Source organism: Onychomys torridus, unplaced genomic scaffold (assembly GCF_903995425.1).
Source record: "Onychomys torridus unplaced genomic scaffold, mOncTor1.1, whole genome shotgun sequence".
NCBI classification, from domain to species: domain Eukaryota; kingdom Metazoa; phylum Chordata; class Mammalia; order Rodentia; family Cricetidae; genus Onychomys; species Onychomys torridus.
Genome location: NW_023413756.1, coordinates 285,019 through 304,066, shown reverse-complemented (window position 1 = coordinate 304,066; position 19,048 = coordinate 285,019). Strand labels below are relative to the sequence as shown.

General features: G+C 38.3%; 1 protein-coding gene and 1 pseudogene across 1 annotated transcript in view; one reads left to right on the top strand and one right to left on the bottom strand.

The window, feature by feature from the left end:
* The window catches only part of Ankrd28 (ankyrin repeat domain 28), a 153,333-nt gene that overhangs the window by 32,773 nt on the left and 101,512 nt on the right, over positions 1-19,048 (top strand). The gene's annotated exons all lie outside the window — the stretch shown is intronic.
* On the bottom strand, positions 10,745-11,231 carry LOC118576468 (annotated as a pseudogene).

Genomic DNA, 19,048 nt, shown 5'->3' with positions numbered 1-19,048 from the left:
AGTTCGAATCCCTAGCAGGTACGATTGTTGTTCCTGTAATTGCAGCATTGGAGGGAGGAGACAGGTAGATCCTTGGAGCTTGCTGGCCTGCTAACCTAGATGAAATTTGAGCTTCAGGTTCAGTGAGAGACCCTGTTTCAAAGGTAAATTTTGATGGGCCAGGAAACCTGACATCTTTCTCAGGCTTCTGCATGTGTACATTCATCCTCCTGCATACACAAAAACAAGCATAGACCACACATCTATACATCACACACGGAAAAAATTAGAAAGGGCATTCATAAAAGCCTATTTGAGTATGATGCAAGTTAAAACATTAACTGAATAGTTACAAAGTATAGAAATACAAGTTTTAAAAATTTTAAAATAAAATGAAATAATCTTAGTATTCTTTTCTACTTGGAATGATGTGGTTTCTACCTCTCCTTTGTCTTTTGTAGGATTATTTGTGAAATGTTCAAGATAAGTCAGTATCTCATGTTGAGGGGATTTCCCTGTGGGAAGACAACTTCTAGAATTTCTAAGGTCACCTTGCCACCAATTACAGCCTTGTCCCTGGTGTCTTTAAAATTGTGTTTTCCAAGTGCCTGCCTGTATTACTTTTGTCACTTGGATCTGCTATGTTTTAGCAGTTTTCCTCACAGTGTTTCCAGGCTCTGGTTACATCCCCCCCAGACTGGACAGTCTTCCCTAGCTCTATATTTTCACATTGCCACTCTGTGTACAAGGAGAGTACCTCCTTAACTGATACCTCTGTCCCTGTCTTGGCTATTGCTTTGTTGAAGAAAAACTCCACTTTGGCTTAATCCTTTTTCTTTAGCTTGTTCTCTTATTGGAATAGATTCTTTCACTGGGTGGTAGACAGCTAATAATCTGCCATTTTACCTGGCAATCCTAGCATATTCCAGTATTATACTTTCTGTTTTAGCCTTATTTAAGATCTTTTGTGTATCTTTTGAGTTTTTGTTTTCTAGTTCTGTGACTAGAATCTCGATGCTGGTTACATTGAATCTGTAGATTACTTTCAATACTGTAGCCATTTTCACGGTATCAATTTGATATGTAACTTAGTTGGGAGATGCTTATTCCATCTAAGTGCCTTCAGTTTCTTTAGTTTACTGTCGCTGTAGAAGCTTTCTTCCTATTTGCTTATGTTTATTCCTAGGTCTTTTATTTATTTATTTTTATTTTTTGTTTTTTTTCAAGACAGGGTTTCTCTGTGTAGCTTTGCGCCTTTCCTGGAGCTCACTTGGTAGCCCAGGCTGGCCTCGAACTCACAGAGATCCACCTGGCTCTGCCTCCCGAGTGCTAGGTTTAAAGGAGTGCACCACCACCGCCCGGCAAGGTCTTTTATTTTTTTAAGCTATCATGAATGAGATTTATTTCTTGATTTCTTTTTCAGAAAGTTTATTATTGATAGTAAGAAAACCGTGGAATTTTTGCATTGATTCTGCACCCAACTACTTTTGCTGAAAGTGTATTTAATACTAAAGGTTCTGTTAAGTTTTTAGTCTTTTTTAAAATATAGTGAGTGTCATGTCTGCAAGTAGGGATTTGACTTATTTTTTATTTGTCTTTTTTTTCTCTCCTCTTACTGCTTGAGTACTACATTAATTATTAGTGGAGAAAGTAGACACCCATGACAAGCTCCCAATTTGAGAAGAAATGCTTTTAGTCTTCCCCATTTGCTATAATATTGACTATAGGTCACATGCAACTTTATTATGTTAAATTCTACTTTTAGATTCTTTAGTGTTCATATCCTGAAGGGATGTTGAATTTTGTCAAAGACCATAATTAATTGAGATGGTTGTATGATTTCTGTACTTAAGTCTTTTTAATGTAGAGTGTTTCACTTACTGATTTATGTATGTTGGACCATCTTTTTTGTCCCTGGAATGAAACTGACTTACTCATGGTGTGTGTGTGTGTGTGTGTGTGTGTGTGTGTGTGTGTGTGTGTGTGTGTGTGTGTGTCTTAATGTGTTCTTTAATCTCCAAGTATTTTATTGAGACTTTTTTGTTGTTTTTGTTTGTTTTTGAGACAAGGTCTGTGACCTGGCTGTCCTAGAGTTCATTATGTAGACCAGGCTGGCCTCAAACTCACAGAGATTTTCCTGCCTCCCGAGTCCTAGTTTGAAGAACACTGGTGTTGGCTCTTCTCTAAAGCTTTGGTAGAATTTGACAGTGACAGTTTAGGCAAGGGCCTTTGTTGTGAGACTGTGTTAATGCTTCAGTCACATTGTTTGTCTAGGTCTAAGTTGTTTATCATCTCTATTTCATTTTTGTATGTCCTATGTGTTATGATACTGCACATGGGAGGCCCCGGCTGGCATCAGGAAACTACTAGGTACCTATGTGTCCTCCTCTTCTTCCTCCTCCTCCTCCTCCTCCTCCTCCTCCTCCTCCTCCTCCTCAGGCGTGGCTGAGACAGGGACCCCTTAAGAATGGGAGGAGTACATGTTCTTCTCTCTTCTCTACCTCGTGGTCTTGGATGCTGGTGCTTTGGATCAAGGCAGAGCTCTCCTGAAAACCGAGTTGGTTCTCCATCTGTGCTCCATTCCTCCTGGATTGGACCAACTCAATTATTCTTGTTGTGACTTAAACCCTGAATAAATTCCTTTGACTTTCAAATAGACTCCGGGAAATTATCCTATTATCTAACCCCCCCCCCCCATTTAACCATTTATCTAGTGCCCAACGTGGAGCAAGCTCCAAAGGGCATCAGTTCTCTATTTGAGCTACAGCTTATCCCCCACCCCTACCCCTGAAAACTTCCTATTATCCCAAACTAGAAAATCTAAATGAAATGGATAGATTCCTACATAGTGTTAGTATTCTGACACACCCCTTGGAGACCTGCCCATTGTCCTGTCATAAAGTCCCCTTTAAAAAAGAAAACTGCCCCTCCCCTCCTCCATTCCCACGAGGTATGCAGCCTCATCCCTCTCCACACCTCCGCTTCTGACTATCCTTCTCCATCTTTCTATCAAATAAACTCTCTCCACATGGATGCAGTGCCTGGGTGTGAGTGACTGTCCACATGCTACCGCCTGCCACTGCATCTGCCCAGCATGTTTTCCCTCCCAAGTGGGATACCCTGGCCTGGTATGCCAGGGCCTCCCACGTGCAGTATCATAACATTGGTGCCATGACATAGTAGGCCCTCCTACTACTGCTTTCTCCTGCTCGCTGGCAAGTCGGAGATGGAGAGATGGCTCAGCGGTTAAGAGCACTGATTGCTCTTCCAGAGGTTCTGAGTTCAATTCCTAGCAACCACATGGTGGCTCACAACCATCGGTAATTCGATCTGGAGCCCTCTTCTGACCTGTAAGCATACAGAATACTGTATACATAATTAATATGCTGTGGATATCGCTCTGTGTCAATAAAGTTCTGATTGGCCAGTGGCCAGGCAGGAAGTATAGGCGGGACAAGAGAGAAGAGAATTCTGGGAAGTAGAAGGTTGGAGAGAGACACTGCCAGCCGCCGCCATGAAAAGCAACATGTAAAGACAATGGTAAGCCACAAGCCATGTGGCAAAGTATAGACTAACAGAAAAGGGTTAATTTAAGATAGAAAAGGTAGATAACAAGCAGCCTGCCACGGCCATACAGTTTGTAAACAATATAAGTTTTTGTGTACTTTCTTGGTTGGGTCTGAGCGACTGTGGGACTGGCGGGTAAGAGAGATTTGTCCTGACTGGGCCAGGCAGGAAAACTCTAACTACAAATGGCGCCCAACGTGGGGCAAGAGTTTCCACCTAAAACCTGACAAAAAAGATTCTAAAACAGAGCTAAAAACAGCTTCCTAGTTGTCTCTCTCAAGTTAGCAGCAGCCTGCCGGTTTGAGCTACTGTGGCGGGTTCCTGGTGGGTTCCTGGCGTGTGTGTCTGACCTGCAGTGCGGCGGGAATGAGGAGTCTACAAGCAGCACTTTACTCTACTGTGTGCTGGATTTAGCCTTTGCTAGTTTAAAAAAAAAAAAAAAGGTTTCTGGGCTATGCGCTGCTTTGATAGAACTGCTTCTTATAGTTTTGGTACACATGGCTACAGACCACGAGCTGACGGTAAACTGTACCACCGCCATGTTGGGAAGCTGAGGTGAGCAGAGCCAGCAGCCACAGCGGCATTTCAGTCTTACAAAGATGGATATTACACAGAGAATCTGGTTTGTCTTGTCTTTGGGATTTTTAACTACAAAAAAAGATTTGACCGTAAAAGCTGTTGAGTTAAATAAAAATGTAAATTTTAAAGGTACCTTGACTTCAAAATTTGGATATAAGGATATGTTGCTTTGGAAAAGAGTCTCTGCTTTTGTTTCCACAGAAAGCCAGAGGCTATGGATTTGTTCCACATTAAGATACATCAGGCTTCATCAGCCAAGACCACCTGAAAGGTCTCCGATGACACCATGGCCCAGATGATCCAACATCCAGAATGGTTTCAAGACAACTGGCTCAGAGGTTCACCCTAATGGACTACTCCATAATCCTAAAATTTTCTTTGTATCCCCATAAGATACAGCGCCCCCCTCCAGCAGGAAGTAGTAAGAGAAACTACGCCCACATTCCCAAAATTATCAAGCTGGCTTTGTAGATGGAATTGGCTCATTCCTTCTCTAAACCCAGACATACTGCTAAAAGAAAAGGTTACGAGATTCTTGTGTCCCAAATCAGAAGAGCCCTCTGGTGTGGGACAGAGAAAAAACAATATTTTTCTTTAAAGCAGGTTGATTATAAATGAGATCTCTTTCTAAAGAAGAAAGGGGGATATGATATAGATATAATAGGATGAAAGGGTAGATTAGGGAACTTACTTCTAAAGAGCAACAACTTGTTTAAAATGTTTTACATTGGTTTAGATTTTAGTCTATTGATACAAACTTAGTTAATTTTGTTATATTGTGTCTATATTTCTACTCTTGTTTAAAGTATTATGTTCATATAGCTCATTTAAAATTGTAACGGATAATTAAAAATAGATTAATAACTGGTCATCTATGATAATCATACTCATAGCCATGTTAGTTAAGTCTTCTAGGTATACACAGAGATATTTCAGATAGACAGGTAATCTTCAAACACTTCAAAGGTCTACAGAATATGGCATTTAAAGTACTTGTAAAATTTAGACTTTCTGGACAGTGAGACATGTCTGCTCCTGGCAGCACCAATTTACTTCAGAGAGGAGGATGGGCATTAAAGACACTTCATATGGAGTTTATCTTCACCTTGGCAAAAATAGCCATTTGGGCAAGAAACTATTCTTGCCTGGACTGCTTGATCGACTGGACATGCAGGATCCATAGAAAGGTGACCACTAAACTTTGCTTGACAAAATGGTCCTTCAGGTTCCTGCTTCACAGAGGAAACTGCCAGACATTCTACAGGACACTTAGAGAAGTGACCAAGAGACTCTAGCCCTGTGGGCTGAAGAGAAATGCCCCAACTTTATGAAAGATCATTAGGTGACTGTCCAGGCTGCCAGCTGTCTCTGTCTACTCTTGCAAGACTCCTGAAAAATGCTTACATCCTTCTCCTGGTTCTCAGGTAATATTATATCCTTCTGAGGTCTTTGATGTGGTTAAAGGCTAGATAGTTATAATTTCCTCAGTTATGATAAAAGATAAGTTAGATATAAAACCTTAGACTCACAAATATAAGATAGATAGGATATCTTCTTTAATATTGTAACTGTAATTCTTGCTTGATAATTATTTTGTTATATGTAATTGTACTATGTAAAAGTTAAAACCTTCCTTAAAAAAAAAGAAAAGGGGAAATGCTGTGGATATCGCTCTGTGTCAATAAAGTTCTGATTGGCCAGTGGCCAGGCAGGAAGTATAGGCGGGACAAGAGAGAAGAGAATTCTGGGAAGTAGAAGGTTGGAGAGAGACACTGCCAGCCGCCGCCATGAAAAGCAACATGTAAAGACACTGGTAAGCCACAAGCCATGTGGCAAAGTATAGACTAACAGAAAAGGGTTAATTTAAGATAGAAAAGGTAGATAACAAGCAGCCTGCCACGGCCATACAGTTTGTAAACAATATAAGTTTTTGTGTACTTTCTTGGTTGGGTCTGAGCGACTGTGGGACTGGCGGGTAAGAGAGATTTGTCCTGACTGGGCCAGGCAGGAAAACTCTAACTACATTAATAAATAAATATTTTTCTAAAGAAAGAAAGTTTTCAAAGCATTCCTCTGGATTTCCTTGGTATTTGTTGCAATATCTTTTTTTTTTCAATTGTTCATTAAGTTGTTAAGTATATCTCTGTTTTGGTTTGTTTGAGTAAGAGTTTATCTTTTCATAGAACCAGCTTCATTGATTATTTATATTCTTTTTTTTTTTTAATTCTACCCTAATTTACTTCTGTCTACTGATACTGGATTTGGTTTATTTTTCTAAGACCTTGGAGTACATCACTGAGCTGTTTATTTCAGATTGCTCTGCTTTTGAAATATAAGCACTTACAGCTACTCATTTCCTGTTAGGAAATGCCTTTGCTGTATCTCAAAGCTTCTGATGATTTGTGTTTTTAATCTGGGAGTTTATAAATTTTTTTCTTAATTTCAAATATTTGGAGAGTCAGAAAATTCCATGTGCTGCTGAGAAGATATTCCCAGCTGTTGAGTGGAATCTTCTGTAAATGTCTATTAAGTGCATTTAGCCTGTGGTGTGATTAACTCTGAATTTCTTTTATTTACGCCTGGAGCAACTATCTGTTGATGAGAGTAAGATGTTGACATTACAGACTGTGTATCTGTTCTCTTATGTGTAGTAGCACTTGCTTTATAAAATTGGGAACCCCCAACATTTAGTGCATATACATTTCAAAATGTTTTATCTTTTAAAAATGTTTTAATTTAATTCTGTGTAAATGGCTGTTTTACCCACATGTATGTGTGTGCATCACTTACTTGGCTGTGTGGTGCCCACAGAGGCAAGAAGAGACAGGTCCCCTGGAATTGGATTTGCATAAGGTTGTGAGCTACTATGTGGGTGGTGGGAATTGAACCTGGGTTCTCTGCAAGAACAGTCAGTGCTCTTAACCACTGAACCATCTCTCTGGCCCCATTAAAATGTTCTATCTTAATGAGTTATAGTGGCCTTCTTTATCTCTTCTGTCTAGTTGTGGATTGAAGTCTTTGACTTTTATTTGGGAGTCTTCCAGTCAACTGCCTATTTTTTGAGAGGAGAAAACTGCTGTAACAGCATCATCAAACTGAGTAATATATAGATATAGATTTAAACATTGGTTAAAGGCAAACTTTGTTAGTGATTAAGAGCATGAACTACTGCTCTTCCAGAGGACCCAAGTTTGTTTCCTAGTACCCACATCAGGTTGCTTACAACCAACTACACCTGTAAGTTCAGCTCCAGGGAATCTCACATTCTTTTCTGACCTCCAAGGCACCGACTGGCACACAGGCTTGAGAACACCACATGAACATGCAAGCACATGCCAAATTTAAAAAAAAAAAAATCTTTTGAAGCCCACTAATAGACTCCCCAGTGACCATAGAACAGGAAATGACAGTTTATTGCTCTAACACACTGTAATTACATAGACTTGAGTTTTGAACAAATAGTGTTATGATAGAAATTCTGGTTTATCATTTTATCTTCAGTATTTCTTGATAAGTATTGGATCCCCAGTTGTTGGGTATCCTCCACCAATGCAATAAGCCAAATCTAGCTGAATTAATAAGATCAGAATTAACAATAAACAGAGCAAAGCAACTCCCAGGTGACTATAGGAAAGGCAGGAGAGAAAACTGGGGCAGGTCTGGCGACCAGGTCTTAAATATCCTGTAGGCATGATCTGGAGCAGCCCTCAGGGAGGAGCTGACCCCTGAGGGAGAAGAGCTGCTGTTTGATGCCCTGAGGGCAGGGTTTTGGAATAGGGGGCAGGGAGAGTGAGAGCAGAGCAGAGATTCTCAACATTTCTGAGATTGATATGAGGAAGCAGAATTACTGGTATATTTATATCTATAGATAGATCTTTATATATCTATAAAAAGATATGTATGCATTTTATTATAATTATTTTCTTCAAAGTGATTATAACATTATATTGCAATTATATAGCAATTATATTGCTATAACCAGTTGTTAATATCTCTTTACCACTTATTAACCACTTGTTAATTTCCCTTTACTTCCAAATTTGCTAAGAATTATTTTAAATTTACAATCTGATGTGTGTATATCAAGTGATATGTTGTAATTTGCATTTCCATATTCCTACTGAGACGGAATGTTTTGGGGTTTTTTTGTTTTTATTTTTGTTTTTGGTTTGGGTTTTTTGTTTGTTTGTTTTGTTTTTTGAGACAGGGTTTCTTTGTGTACCTCTGGCTGTCCTGTAACTCACTCTGTAGACCAGGCTGGTGCCGAACTCACAGAGCTCCATCCACTGGCCTCTGTCTTCTGAATGCTGGGATTAAAGGCATGTGCCACCACCACCTGGCACCTAAGTGTTCTTTCTAATGGTAAAGAAGTTCCCTTCTGCATTGTTTGAGTGTTTTAATCATAAAAGCATACTGGATTTTATAAAATGCTTTTTTCTTTGCATCAATGAAGATTGTCAATTTCCCTCTCATTTAATTAACATAGTGTGGCATTTAAAAAATGTTAGACCACCCTTACATTCCTGAGATTAAATTCCCCCTAATATATTTTTCTTGGTTTTTTTTTTTTTTTTGGCTTGGATAAAGGTAATACCAGCCTCAAGAATTATCTATCTATTTAACTCAGCTCTTTTTGTTAGAAAAACAATCACATATCTTCCTCTGTTTTGAGAAGAGTTCATGTTAATTTTTTAAATTTTGGCTAGACTTCATCAGTGAAGCAGTCTATCCTGGTCTGCTCTTCATTGGAAAGTTTCTTTTTTTAAATTTTATTTGTGGGTTGGGGATTTAGCTCAGTGGTAGAGCACTTGCCTAGCAAGCCCAAGGCCCTGGGTTCGATCCTCAGCTCAATAAAACAAAAAACCAAAATTTTATTTGTGTGTGCACATGTGCTGGTGCTTGCAGATCCCCTAAAATTGGAGTTACCACATGGGCTCAGGGAACCGAACTCCCATCCTCTGCAAGAGCAGCAAGTGTCCTTAAACACATTTCGTGCTGCATAGAACCACACATTTTTGGGGGCAAACTGCACATTATTTAAATCATCATAATTACAGGTCATAATGTACTTTAGCTGTTGTTTTTCAATAATTATAACATTTTTATTTACAAAACTATTAAACAACTAATTAAACAAAGTTCCTAGTACTTTTTCCTCCTTTTTCATGAATACATATGGCTTCATGCTGCTTCATATCACCTGACAACATTTTGGGTAGATCTTTACGAGGAGCTCTCCTCACACCCCCAGGGGAAGACCACTTTACTGTCCTAGATGGTGTTTTGCTTTTCCTTGTGATTTGATCATGATATAGTTGGACAGCTCTTGCACAACATCTCAAACAATTCATAACCAAAAAAGTGATTGGTCACAGAGGCTACAGACTGACGCTGAGACAGATATGTAGTGACCCCAGCATGACCTTCAAACATATGTAAGCGGGGTGGTGTGTCACTTTCAGACCAACAATTAAATCACTACCACCTTGCTCTTCCTGATTGGTCTAATAATTTCACTGTCAGTAGAATCAGTAGAGTCGTCTCCGGAATTGTCAAAACAGTCGTCCACATCTTCGATCTCAATAGGAATATCTGATAAACTATCATTAAATACTTCTGGGATTGTATCACTTTCATTGGTTTCTCTCCTTTTTCTGAGAGGGCATTTCTAAAAGCACCAGGAACTTGAAGCCTGAAGACTGTTTGAATGTAACTGTAATGCTTTATGGGTTGTTCATGCAGTTACATAGTTGTCGTAGATTAGCCTGCATGGTTTCTACCAATGAGATCGAATGAGATTGCTTCATTCAGTGTGGACAAGACAGTGCATTGACTTCTAAGGTCCATAACAGATGGCTTTGAAAAGTGAGGAAACTTGTGAGCTATAGAAAATGTGTTAACTGCTGAGCCTTTTTTTCCATCCTCTATTGGGAAGTTCTTGATTACCAGTTCAATCTTATTTTGTTGTTGTTGTTTGTATATATGTTCAGGTACTTTTTTGCGGGGGAAGGGGTCTGGGGTAGTTTTTTCAGTTTGTGTAAATTATCTATCTAATTTGTTGATACACAATTATATTAACCATAATAGTAGTGCTCCCCTTCCCCCCCACCTCAGTAAGGTCAGTGTGCCTGCTTCTGGTGTTTTTTTTTGGGGGGGGGGGTTCGAGACAGGGTTTCTCTGTGTAGCTTTGCCCCTTTCCTGCATCCAGCTCGGCAGACCAGGCTGGCCTCGAACTCACAAAGATCCACTTGCCTCTGCCTCCCAAGTGCTGGGATTAAAAGTGTGCGCCATCACCGCCCGGCCAAAAACAGGTTTTTGGGGTTTTTTTGGTGTTTTTTTTTTTTTTTTGGTGGGGTTGGTTGGTTTTTTGTTTGTTTCAAGACAGAATTTCTTTGTGAACTAGTTCAGTAGACCAGACTTGAACTCAGAGATCCTCTTGCCTCTGCCTCCCAAGTGCAGGGATTGAAAGCATCACCAACACCACCTGCCTATTTTTCTGAGCTGAGGATCGAACCCAGGGCCTTGAGCTTGCTAGGCAAGTGCTCTACCACTGAACTAAATCCCCAACCCCTAGTTTTTTTCTTTAAAATGTATTCAACATCACACAATCTCTCCATTTTCACCAAGATGGCTGGCCACATCCATAACCAAAGCAGCCTCTAAACTAGAATTGAGTTGCTGAGCCAGCCCCAGCCTCAGCTTTCTTGTCAGCACCAGGGGACACAGCAGTATTGTAGGTGTGTCTGTCTGCCTCCCCTCTTGTGAATCTTGCTGGTCGCTCACCCTCTGGACCTTTGTGCTAAGGCCTGTCAGTTTCAGGACCACTACAACGCAGGGTGGCAGATACTATCTCCAGAGGTTGGTGGAGGTAATCACGGAGATATTGGAAACCATCATTAGTAAGGTACCAATAGAAATGTCTCCAGGCAAACTGTTCCTTCACGTAGCCTTGAGACTTTAGTGACTGCATGGCCATCATTTCATGAAGGTTGGGCACATTCTTGTCAGCCAGCTCGGGGTGTTTGGGCATATGGACACCTTCTTGGCAACCTTACTCCTTCCTTAAAAAGAAGTTCATAGATGGCAGTCCGATTCTTCTTAGGCATTAATGTGGCAACTGCAGGGTCTAAGAGGGAGGCTAGAAAGGAAGGGGCATATATGGCGCAGCGTCCCCCTAGGAATTGTTATTTCTGATTTTTGTGACTTTCTCTCTCTCTCTGGTAGGCTGTATTTATTGGGTCCTTCTCTTTGTGTTCAGCTGTGATTTGACAGAAATTTTCTTAATTATGTGCATCAAGAGACAAAAACTCTCTAGTCTTTGCAGAGCCCTTCTGTATTAGAACATTCAGTGTTTAGCCAAACAGCACTGCCTTTCTAAGGTCATTTCTGCTTGCATAGGAACTAAAAGGTGCACCTAAGGTGAAAGTTGAGGTTCTTGCTAGATGTTTTCTGAGCTTTTGTGTAGCCACAGGTATTCATGGAGACTTTGAGAGTTTCCAACATGCATAGTTTTTAAAACCTATGTTCACTTCATTATCTCCTTTTTCAGCCTCTTCACAAACTTTTAGGTTTGTCTGTTGCTTGTTGCAACTGTTGTATCTTGTCATGGGTGGCTGCATGTGAACATTGGCCCCAAAATGCTTTTGATACATAACATCTGTGAAGCTACTTTAACCCTAGGACTCTCCAAGTCTTGGAAACCAAAAGAAGGTCCAAACCCATCCTTTAGTACCCCCTTGCCAGTAATTGAAAACAAGGGTCAGGTCTATTTGGTACCAACAACTACAACAATGTGAATTGCTGTCAAAGTGATTGCAGTCATTTAAGGAAGTTGTGAATGGTGAATAGGTAAGTTAAATTGCCACAGAGCTTTACCAAAACTCAACAGCCCCTCTCTCCCTCCCTTCCCTCCTACTGCTCCTCCTGCTCCTCCTCCTCCTCTTCTTCCTCCTCTGTTTTGTTTCTTTGGGGGAGGGCATGGGGTTGAGACAGGGTCTCACTATGTAGCTCTGGGTATCCTGGAACTCACTATGTAGACCAGGCTGACCTTGAACTTGAACTCAGAGATCCACCTGCCTCTGCCTCCCAAGCAGTGGGTTTAAAGGCGTGCGCCCTGGCAACAGCTTCTCTTTATTAACCATTTTTCTGGGTTTTGTAAGATATTGATGAAATTTTACTTATGAAAATAAATGATTTTCATTGTTTTGCCATGTTCTTCATTACTTTGCAGTGGCATGGAGTTTTTTTGTTTGTTTGTTTTTGTTTTATTGATTGTGAATTTCATATCATGCGTCCCAAACCTACTCATCTCCCCGTCCCTCTGTATCTGCCCTCTGCCCTTGTAACCTCCCCCAAAAGAAAACAAAAATAAAAATAATAAAAAATAAAAATGCAAATTAAAGAAAAAGTAAACATTTTGCAGTGGAAGCTGTGATGTGTGACCCAGTCTACCCTTTTCCCAAATAGCTTTACTTGCAAAAGTTCATTGTAATGAGTTGTCGGTCTTATTCAAGGCCTCTGGCTTCTGCTACACCATCAATACTGGAGCCATGGGATAGAGTTTTAGTGTTCCTTACTATGCCGTATTTTAATTTCACTGCCTTTTTGAACAAGCTGAATGGAAAGGAATACAATGTTCATTGTTATGTGCCATTAAAAGTCATTTTTTTCTTTTATGTTTTTGGATTTTAGTTTTTTGAGACAAGGTTATTTTGTGTATTTTCTTAGTTTGTGTTTTACATTACACTGCCTGATACCATGCTGGGCAAGTGCAGTTTATACCTTAATTTTCCAGAGTTTGAATGCTATTATAAATGGTATCTGAAAAACTTTAAATTTCTACTTGTTCATTAGTATTATCTAAAACTAACAGCATATGACTTTTTTTTAACTTTATTTTTTTTTATTTAAAGATTTATTTATTATGTATACAATGTTCTGTCTGCACATATCCCCGCAGGCCAGAAGAGGGCACCAGATCTCATTATAGATGGTTGTGAGCCACCATGTGGTTGCTGGGAATTGAACTCAGGACCTTTGGAAGAGCAGCCCGTGCTCTTAACCCCTGAGCCATCTCTCCAGCCCCAGCATACGACTTTTAATGAAATCCTACTTAGCTATCGCAGCTTTTAAGTGGATTCAGTGTATAGTAAAATTAAATAGTAGTCCAGTTTCCCTTCTATCATTAACTAACTGGAATATCTTGTAATTCCACATATACTAAACTGCATATATGTCTTTGTTTTCTTTGCAGATGTGCACATATGTAAACATCTATGAAAGCACTTCTCATATAGTTCATTTACCTTTCTTCCTTAAGAGATGAGCATTTAAGGAAATAGAAATGTTGTCTCTGGGGATTTTATGTTGTAGACACTTAGTATTTGATTGTGTGAAATTGCTCATTAGTTTGTAGGCTGTAAATCTTGCAGAAACAATACCCAAAAAATGGAGGGAGGTATAGTATTAAGTGTTCATTCATGAGAAAAAGTCCATCACTGTTATATGTTAAGTTGAGCACAGAGCTGATTCACATGATACATGTGAATGAGATATGATCCATGCTCTTGAAGATGTTCTCTGAAGACCAAGCCTTTACAATCTTCTTGTGTGTCTAACTCATGATTTATCTATCAGTATATCCACACATTTAGTCTGAGGTTGAATCCACTTGTGATGCTAGTTTCATGATACCCAGTGTCTTCTACCATAAAACATTTTGGCAGCAATTTTGAGAACAGATTACTGAGAAATGAAACATACTTTGCTGTGTGATAATTTTGTGTAAGAAGCTGCTCTATATATGTTGTTATTATTAGTTTATGTGTGTGGGTGTTTTGCCTGCATGCATGTATGTGCATCATCACCTGCATGCCTAGTGCCCAAAAGAGGCCAGAAGATGGTAGCAGGTCCCCTGGAACTGAAGTTACAGAATGTTGTGATCTACCATGTAGGTTCTGGGAATTGAACTGGGATCCTTTAGAAGAAAAGCTAATGCTCTTAACTGCTGAGCCATCTCTCCAGCCTCTTAAATACATTTTCAGGTTTTTCTAACTTAAAATATTTAGGTCAGGTTGTACATTAATAAAAAAACAGCAGGTACTTTTCCTTTCAAAATAAATATTTCAACAAAAGAGAAGGGTGATAATAAAGCAAACAAGACAGGGTTGTGCTTATCCTTACTTTGCTCTTTTTGTGCAATATTTTTTTATTGTAAAGTATGGGTGGAAGAAAACTACAGTCTCCTTTTTCTTTTTGGTTTTTTTTTTCACCAAAGTAGGTTTTTTGTTATCTGTTTTTTCACTCTACTGTTCTGTATAACAAAATCTATGTAAAAGAAATACATGCAAGATTTTGTATAAGATTCATGAAACCAAAAAAATCTTGTTCATTGATGTAATTTTAGCACTTCACATATAAGTATTTATTAACAAGCGATAAGTTGGATAAGCTGGGATAAATTGTTAGGCCATCTAATTTGGTTAAAGTAAGAAAATGTGATTTATGTATTTTTTAAATTTTGATACACATTATTTAGTAATCATCAAAAGAGTCACATACTGTTTGAAGTGACTAAATTGTGTCTGTCAGTGCTGTAATAGAAGGCTGTTGTTTTTAATTAGAAATTTAAGCTTGACTGAAAATGTTAAAATCATTATTATCAAAGTTGAGTATGTTGGTGGCACATGCCAATAATCTTAATAGTTAGGGGGGCTGAGGGAGAATACTGAGAAGGGTTCAGGACTGGCCTGGTCTTGTTTAGGTATAACAAACAATTTAAAACCTCTTAAAGTTTTATTGGGCAGTGTTGTACATGCCTGTAATACTAGCACTCTAGAAACCAAGGCAGGAGGAGGGTTGTGTGAGTTTGAGGCTAGTTTGAACAATATAATCAGACCCTGTTGTTGTTGTTTTAAGAATTATAAAGCCCCCTCATTCGAGACTTTGGTTTAAAATATAAGATTTGGAAAATACTTTATATTGGTAAAATGGATGTACTGAAAATTTTTTCTTTTGTATTTGCTGCCACCAAGTGGCAAATCAGTGACATTACCAAGTCTCTTATATAGCTAGATAGTGTACAGAAAATAATGTTCTTTGTGTTTTGACTTGGTTTTGTTTTTGAAGTAGAGATTGACTATACAGCTCAAGCTACACTTGCAGTGTAGTTTAGGCTGGCCTTGAACTCATAAGCCTTGAGTGGTAGGATTTACAGGTGTGTGCCACCATGCGCAGCCACTGTGATACTTTGAATTAGCTTGATTTGTTCATATTTTTTAACAAAGGATAAGTAACACAGTTTAGTACTTTACAAGCCATATCTTACCTTCTGCACTAAAGCTAGATAAGATCATTTCTATGTTTCTTGCATTTTTAAAAGGCCTATTAGGACATTAGTATCTAGTTACTGTTGACAAAGATGATTTTTTTAAAAAACAGCAAGATTTTTCTAGTGTAGTATGAAAAATGGTCGATGCATACTCATTTACACAAGTTTAATTCTGGCATGTGTTCTTTAATAATATTGGACATGAGAATTATGTCATCATAATTTTTTAGAAGTGACTTTGCTTACTTTGAAGATAAAGCCATTTTGCTAAATTAACTAGTGGGCAACTTGTTTTTATTCTAGGAAAACTATTACATAAGAATATATAACATTCTTAGTGAAGAAACTCAAATGTTTAATATTAGGAAATGGGTTGCAAGAGCATGATATACTTTTGTGTATAACTTGATGTAGTCTTTCAAAGTGTTATAGAGGACTGTATGGAGACATGGGTAAGTCACTCTCTTCAGAAGCACATGCCCACTCCCACACAGCTGTCCTTAAGTGTTTCTCCCTTAACACCCAGCTTAAACCCCTACGAAAACCCATTCTTAATAAACTCTCACTTTGTTTTGAGGGGACGATGCAAATTAAAAAGTACATAACTAAAAGTTTTTAGAATCCTATATAGAGAAAATACCCAGCAGTATTTAATTTTTAAGAGAAATTGTGGTAAATTCTTACATTTATATATTTGAAATTAATGTTTCATATATAAAGATGTAAACTATTTTATGCATCACTGGTGGCTTCTTAACTTAAGGCAAACCATGTATAAACATAATGGCTAAGTGGTTGGATATATTGTCAGAAAATATATTTGGACAAGGTTTTTGCTTGTGTGTGTGTATTTAAGATTTAAAAGGATAATTTGATGCCATCAGTTCTAAAAAAGAAAGCCCCATACTTTGGGTTTCTTCAAGAGTCCAGTAAGAATTAGCTTGTATATAAAGGAATTCCTGAAAAATATTTTCCTTAAAGATATTTGTATACATAATATGTGTTATATGTAAATATGGTATGTGTACATCTGTAAACCTCATAGGTGGATATTGGAGGCAGGACGATTGAGAGTTTGAGATCAGCCTGGACTACATAGAAAAACTTCATCTAAAAAAAATAAAATAACAGGAATAAAAAAAAATCCTACACAAATTAGTTTTCTTGATAGAAGGATAAAACCTAAATTCTGAATTAGTAAAAATCAAAGTAAATTTTGTATCATTTAATAACTCACTGTTTTCTTAAAGCACATAGCCCCTTTACTTTGAAGGTTGGCTTACTCTTGCTTTTGATGATGTCTGTTTTCTGCTACAGGCCTGTGATTGGAACTGAAACAATAGAACTACTGCTTCCACCAGAGGAAAGTAATATGGAATTCATGTTAGGGTAGGAAATTCACATTATGTCCTAGTAGTCCTGTGTAGTAATACTGGCAGCTCTTGTAATTGTGGGGTTTTTTTTCCACTACTTATGCATCCTTACTACTTAACCTTAACACACACACATATAACTTATCTTTACACATAATTACATGTGAATTAACACTTAATGTTATTCCCAGTTGGAGGCAGTTCATATATAGTAGTGAGCTCTGTATTGGTGGAGGACTTTAATATATAGCAACTTAGTGATTCTGATAGATTTTCAGTGGAAAGGGGCCCATATAGATCTTACTTAATGTTCTCTTTATAGCCTGGAGAAGAAAATATTAAATAGCTGAAGATAATGAGCAATGCTGCAGATTGTGTTAATTTGTCCTGTAAAACCAGTAAACATTTACATTCTGTTGCCCAGCTGTCTGTTACTTTCTCACTCATTAAATATTAAATGTAATACATACTCTAATCATTATCAGCCACAGTAACCATGAGGAGGCTTCAGTTAGGTGAATGTAGTTTAAAAACCGCCGACTCCAGAGGAAAAGCGTTCTGACTGGAGACACCAGGAAGGCCCAGAGTTTTATGTTGGGCTTCACGTTTGGAATGGAAACATGTTCAAGACTTTATAGTCAGTAAGAAAGAAACTGGTGCAGTAATTGTTGCTGCCTTCTTGTTAGATGTCTCATGCTCTCAAAACAGTAATGCTGCTTGATGTTAAGTACAATCAATACAAAATTGCTTCAAAACAGAAAAATACCCTGATTGGAGTTTTATGTGATTTGCCTTTAGTTTTATTTAACTTTTCCCCTTTTTAAAGAAGAAAGCTGTTAGTTAGAAATGGAAGCTACTTATTACCTGTCTGTGATAGACAGACTATTTGGTATGTTAAACTGGAGTGAATGTGATCACATTCACAATTTGTGTTCTCTTTAACAATTCTGACGAATGAGGTACATAACTGTTGGTGAATCTTTACCTGGCCCCCTTTTTAAAAAGTCTAGATTCCATTACAAACGACTACTGCTTTATTTATCTATTTACTTATTTATTTATTCATTCATTCATTAATTTATTCTGCGGTACAGATATGCACATACTAGGAAAATGCTCTCTAAGGGGTCACCCCTCCATTCCCTGTTCTTTCCTTTGTACCCCATTTCTCTCCCCACTTCTTACCAAACCCCCTGTAGACAGGATGTCACTGTGTAGCACTGGCTAGCCTTGAACTCACTGATATCTGCCTGCTTCCACTCTGGTCCACACCCAGCTACTCTCTTCTTACTTTTAAAAGTATATTGAATGGCTCATTTATTATTATCTGGGATGTTTTATGATAACTACACTTTCACTGGAAATTCTGTGCCTCATCTACTTTCTGTTCATAAACTATTTTATGACACCTGGGTCATAAAGGCTTTAGATAAAAATCATAAAATATACCCATTCTAGTTCTTTTCTCAACCCAGCATTTGAGAAATGGATGGGCAAAACAGAAAAGCAAACAAAAAGTCCTATGCTAAAGAGAAAGACAAACAAAACAAAAAACATAAGGCTTTGTGTGGTAAATGGAAAAATTGCAACAAATAGCAGTTTACTAACAGCGCGCACACACACAAACACACACACACCACACTTTTTTTTCTGTTAGTAAGTATTGGAGACAATTCTGAATTTTCAATCTGCCTTTGCTGTTTCTTTGTAAAAGTTGTGGTTCTTATCTTTTGCCACTGGGTGGTGCATTTGCATTAGTACTACAAGCCCTTTCTAAATTTGTATAAGGGAACATTTGTGAAAATCTACAATAAAATTGAAGTGGTGGTATAGTTTGTTGTACAGTAGAGTGAGTTTTAAACTAGTTCCAAAAAATAAATAAATAAATCTTGTGGGGTTGGAGATTTAGCTCAGTGGTAGAGAGTTTGCCTAACAAGCGCAAGGCCCTGGGTTTGATGCTCAACTCAAAAAAAAATCTTGTGATATGCTATGCAGTTAGAGAGAGAGAGAGAGGGAGAGAGAGAGAGAGAGAGAGGTGTGTGTGTGTGTGTGTGTGTGTGTGTGTGTGTGTGTGTGTGTGTGTTGACAGTGTCTCGTGTAATCCCAGCAGCATTTGGGAGGCAGAAGCAAGAGGATTTTTGTGAATCCAACACCAGCCTGCTGGTTCACATAGTGAGTTCCAGGACTCCATAGAGAGATCTTATCTCAATAAAGTTAAGAA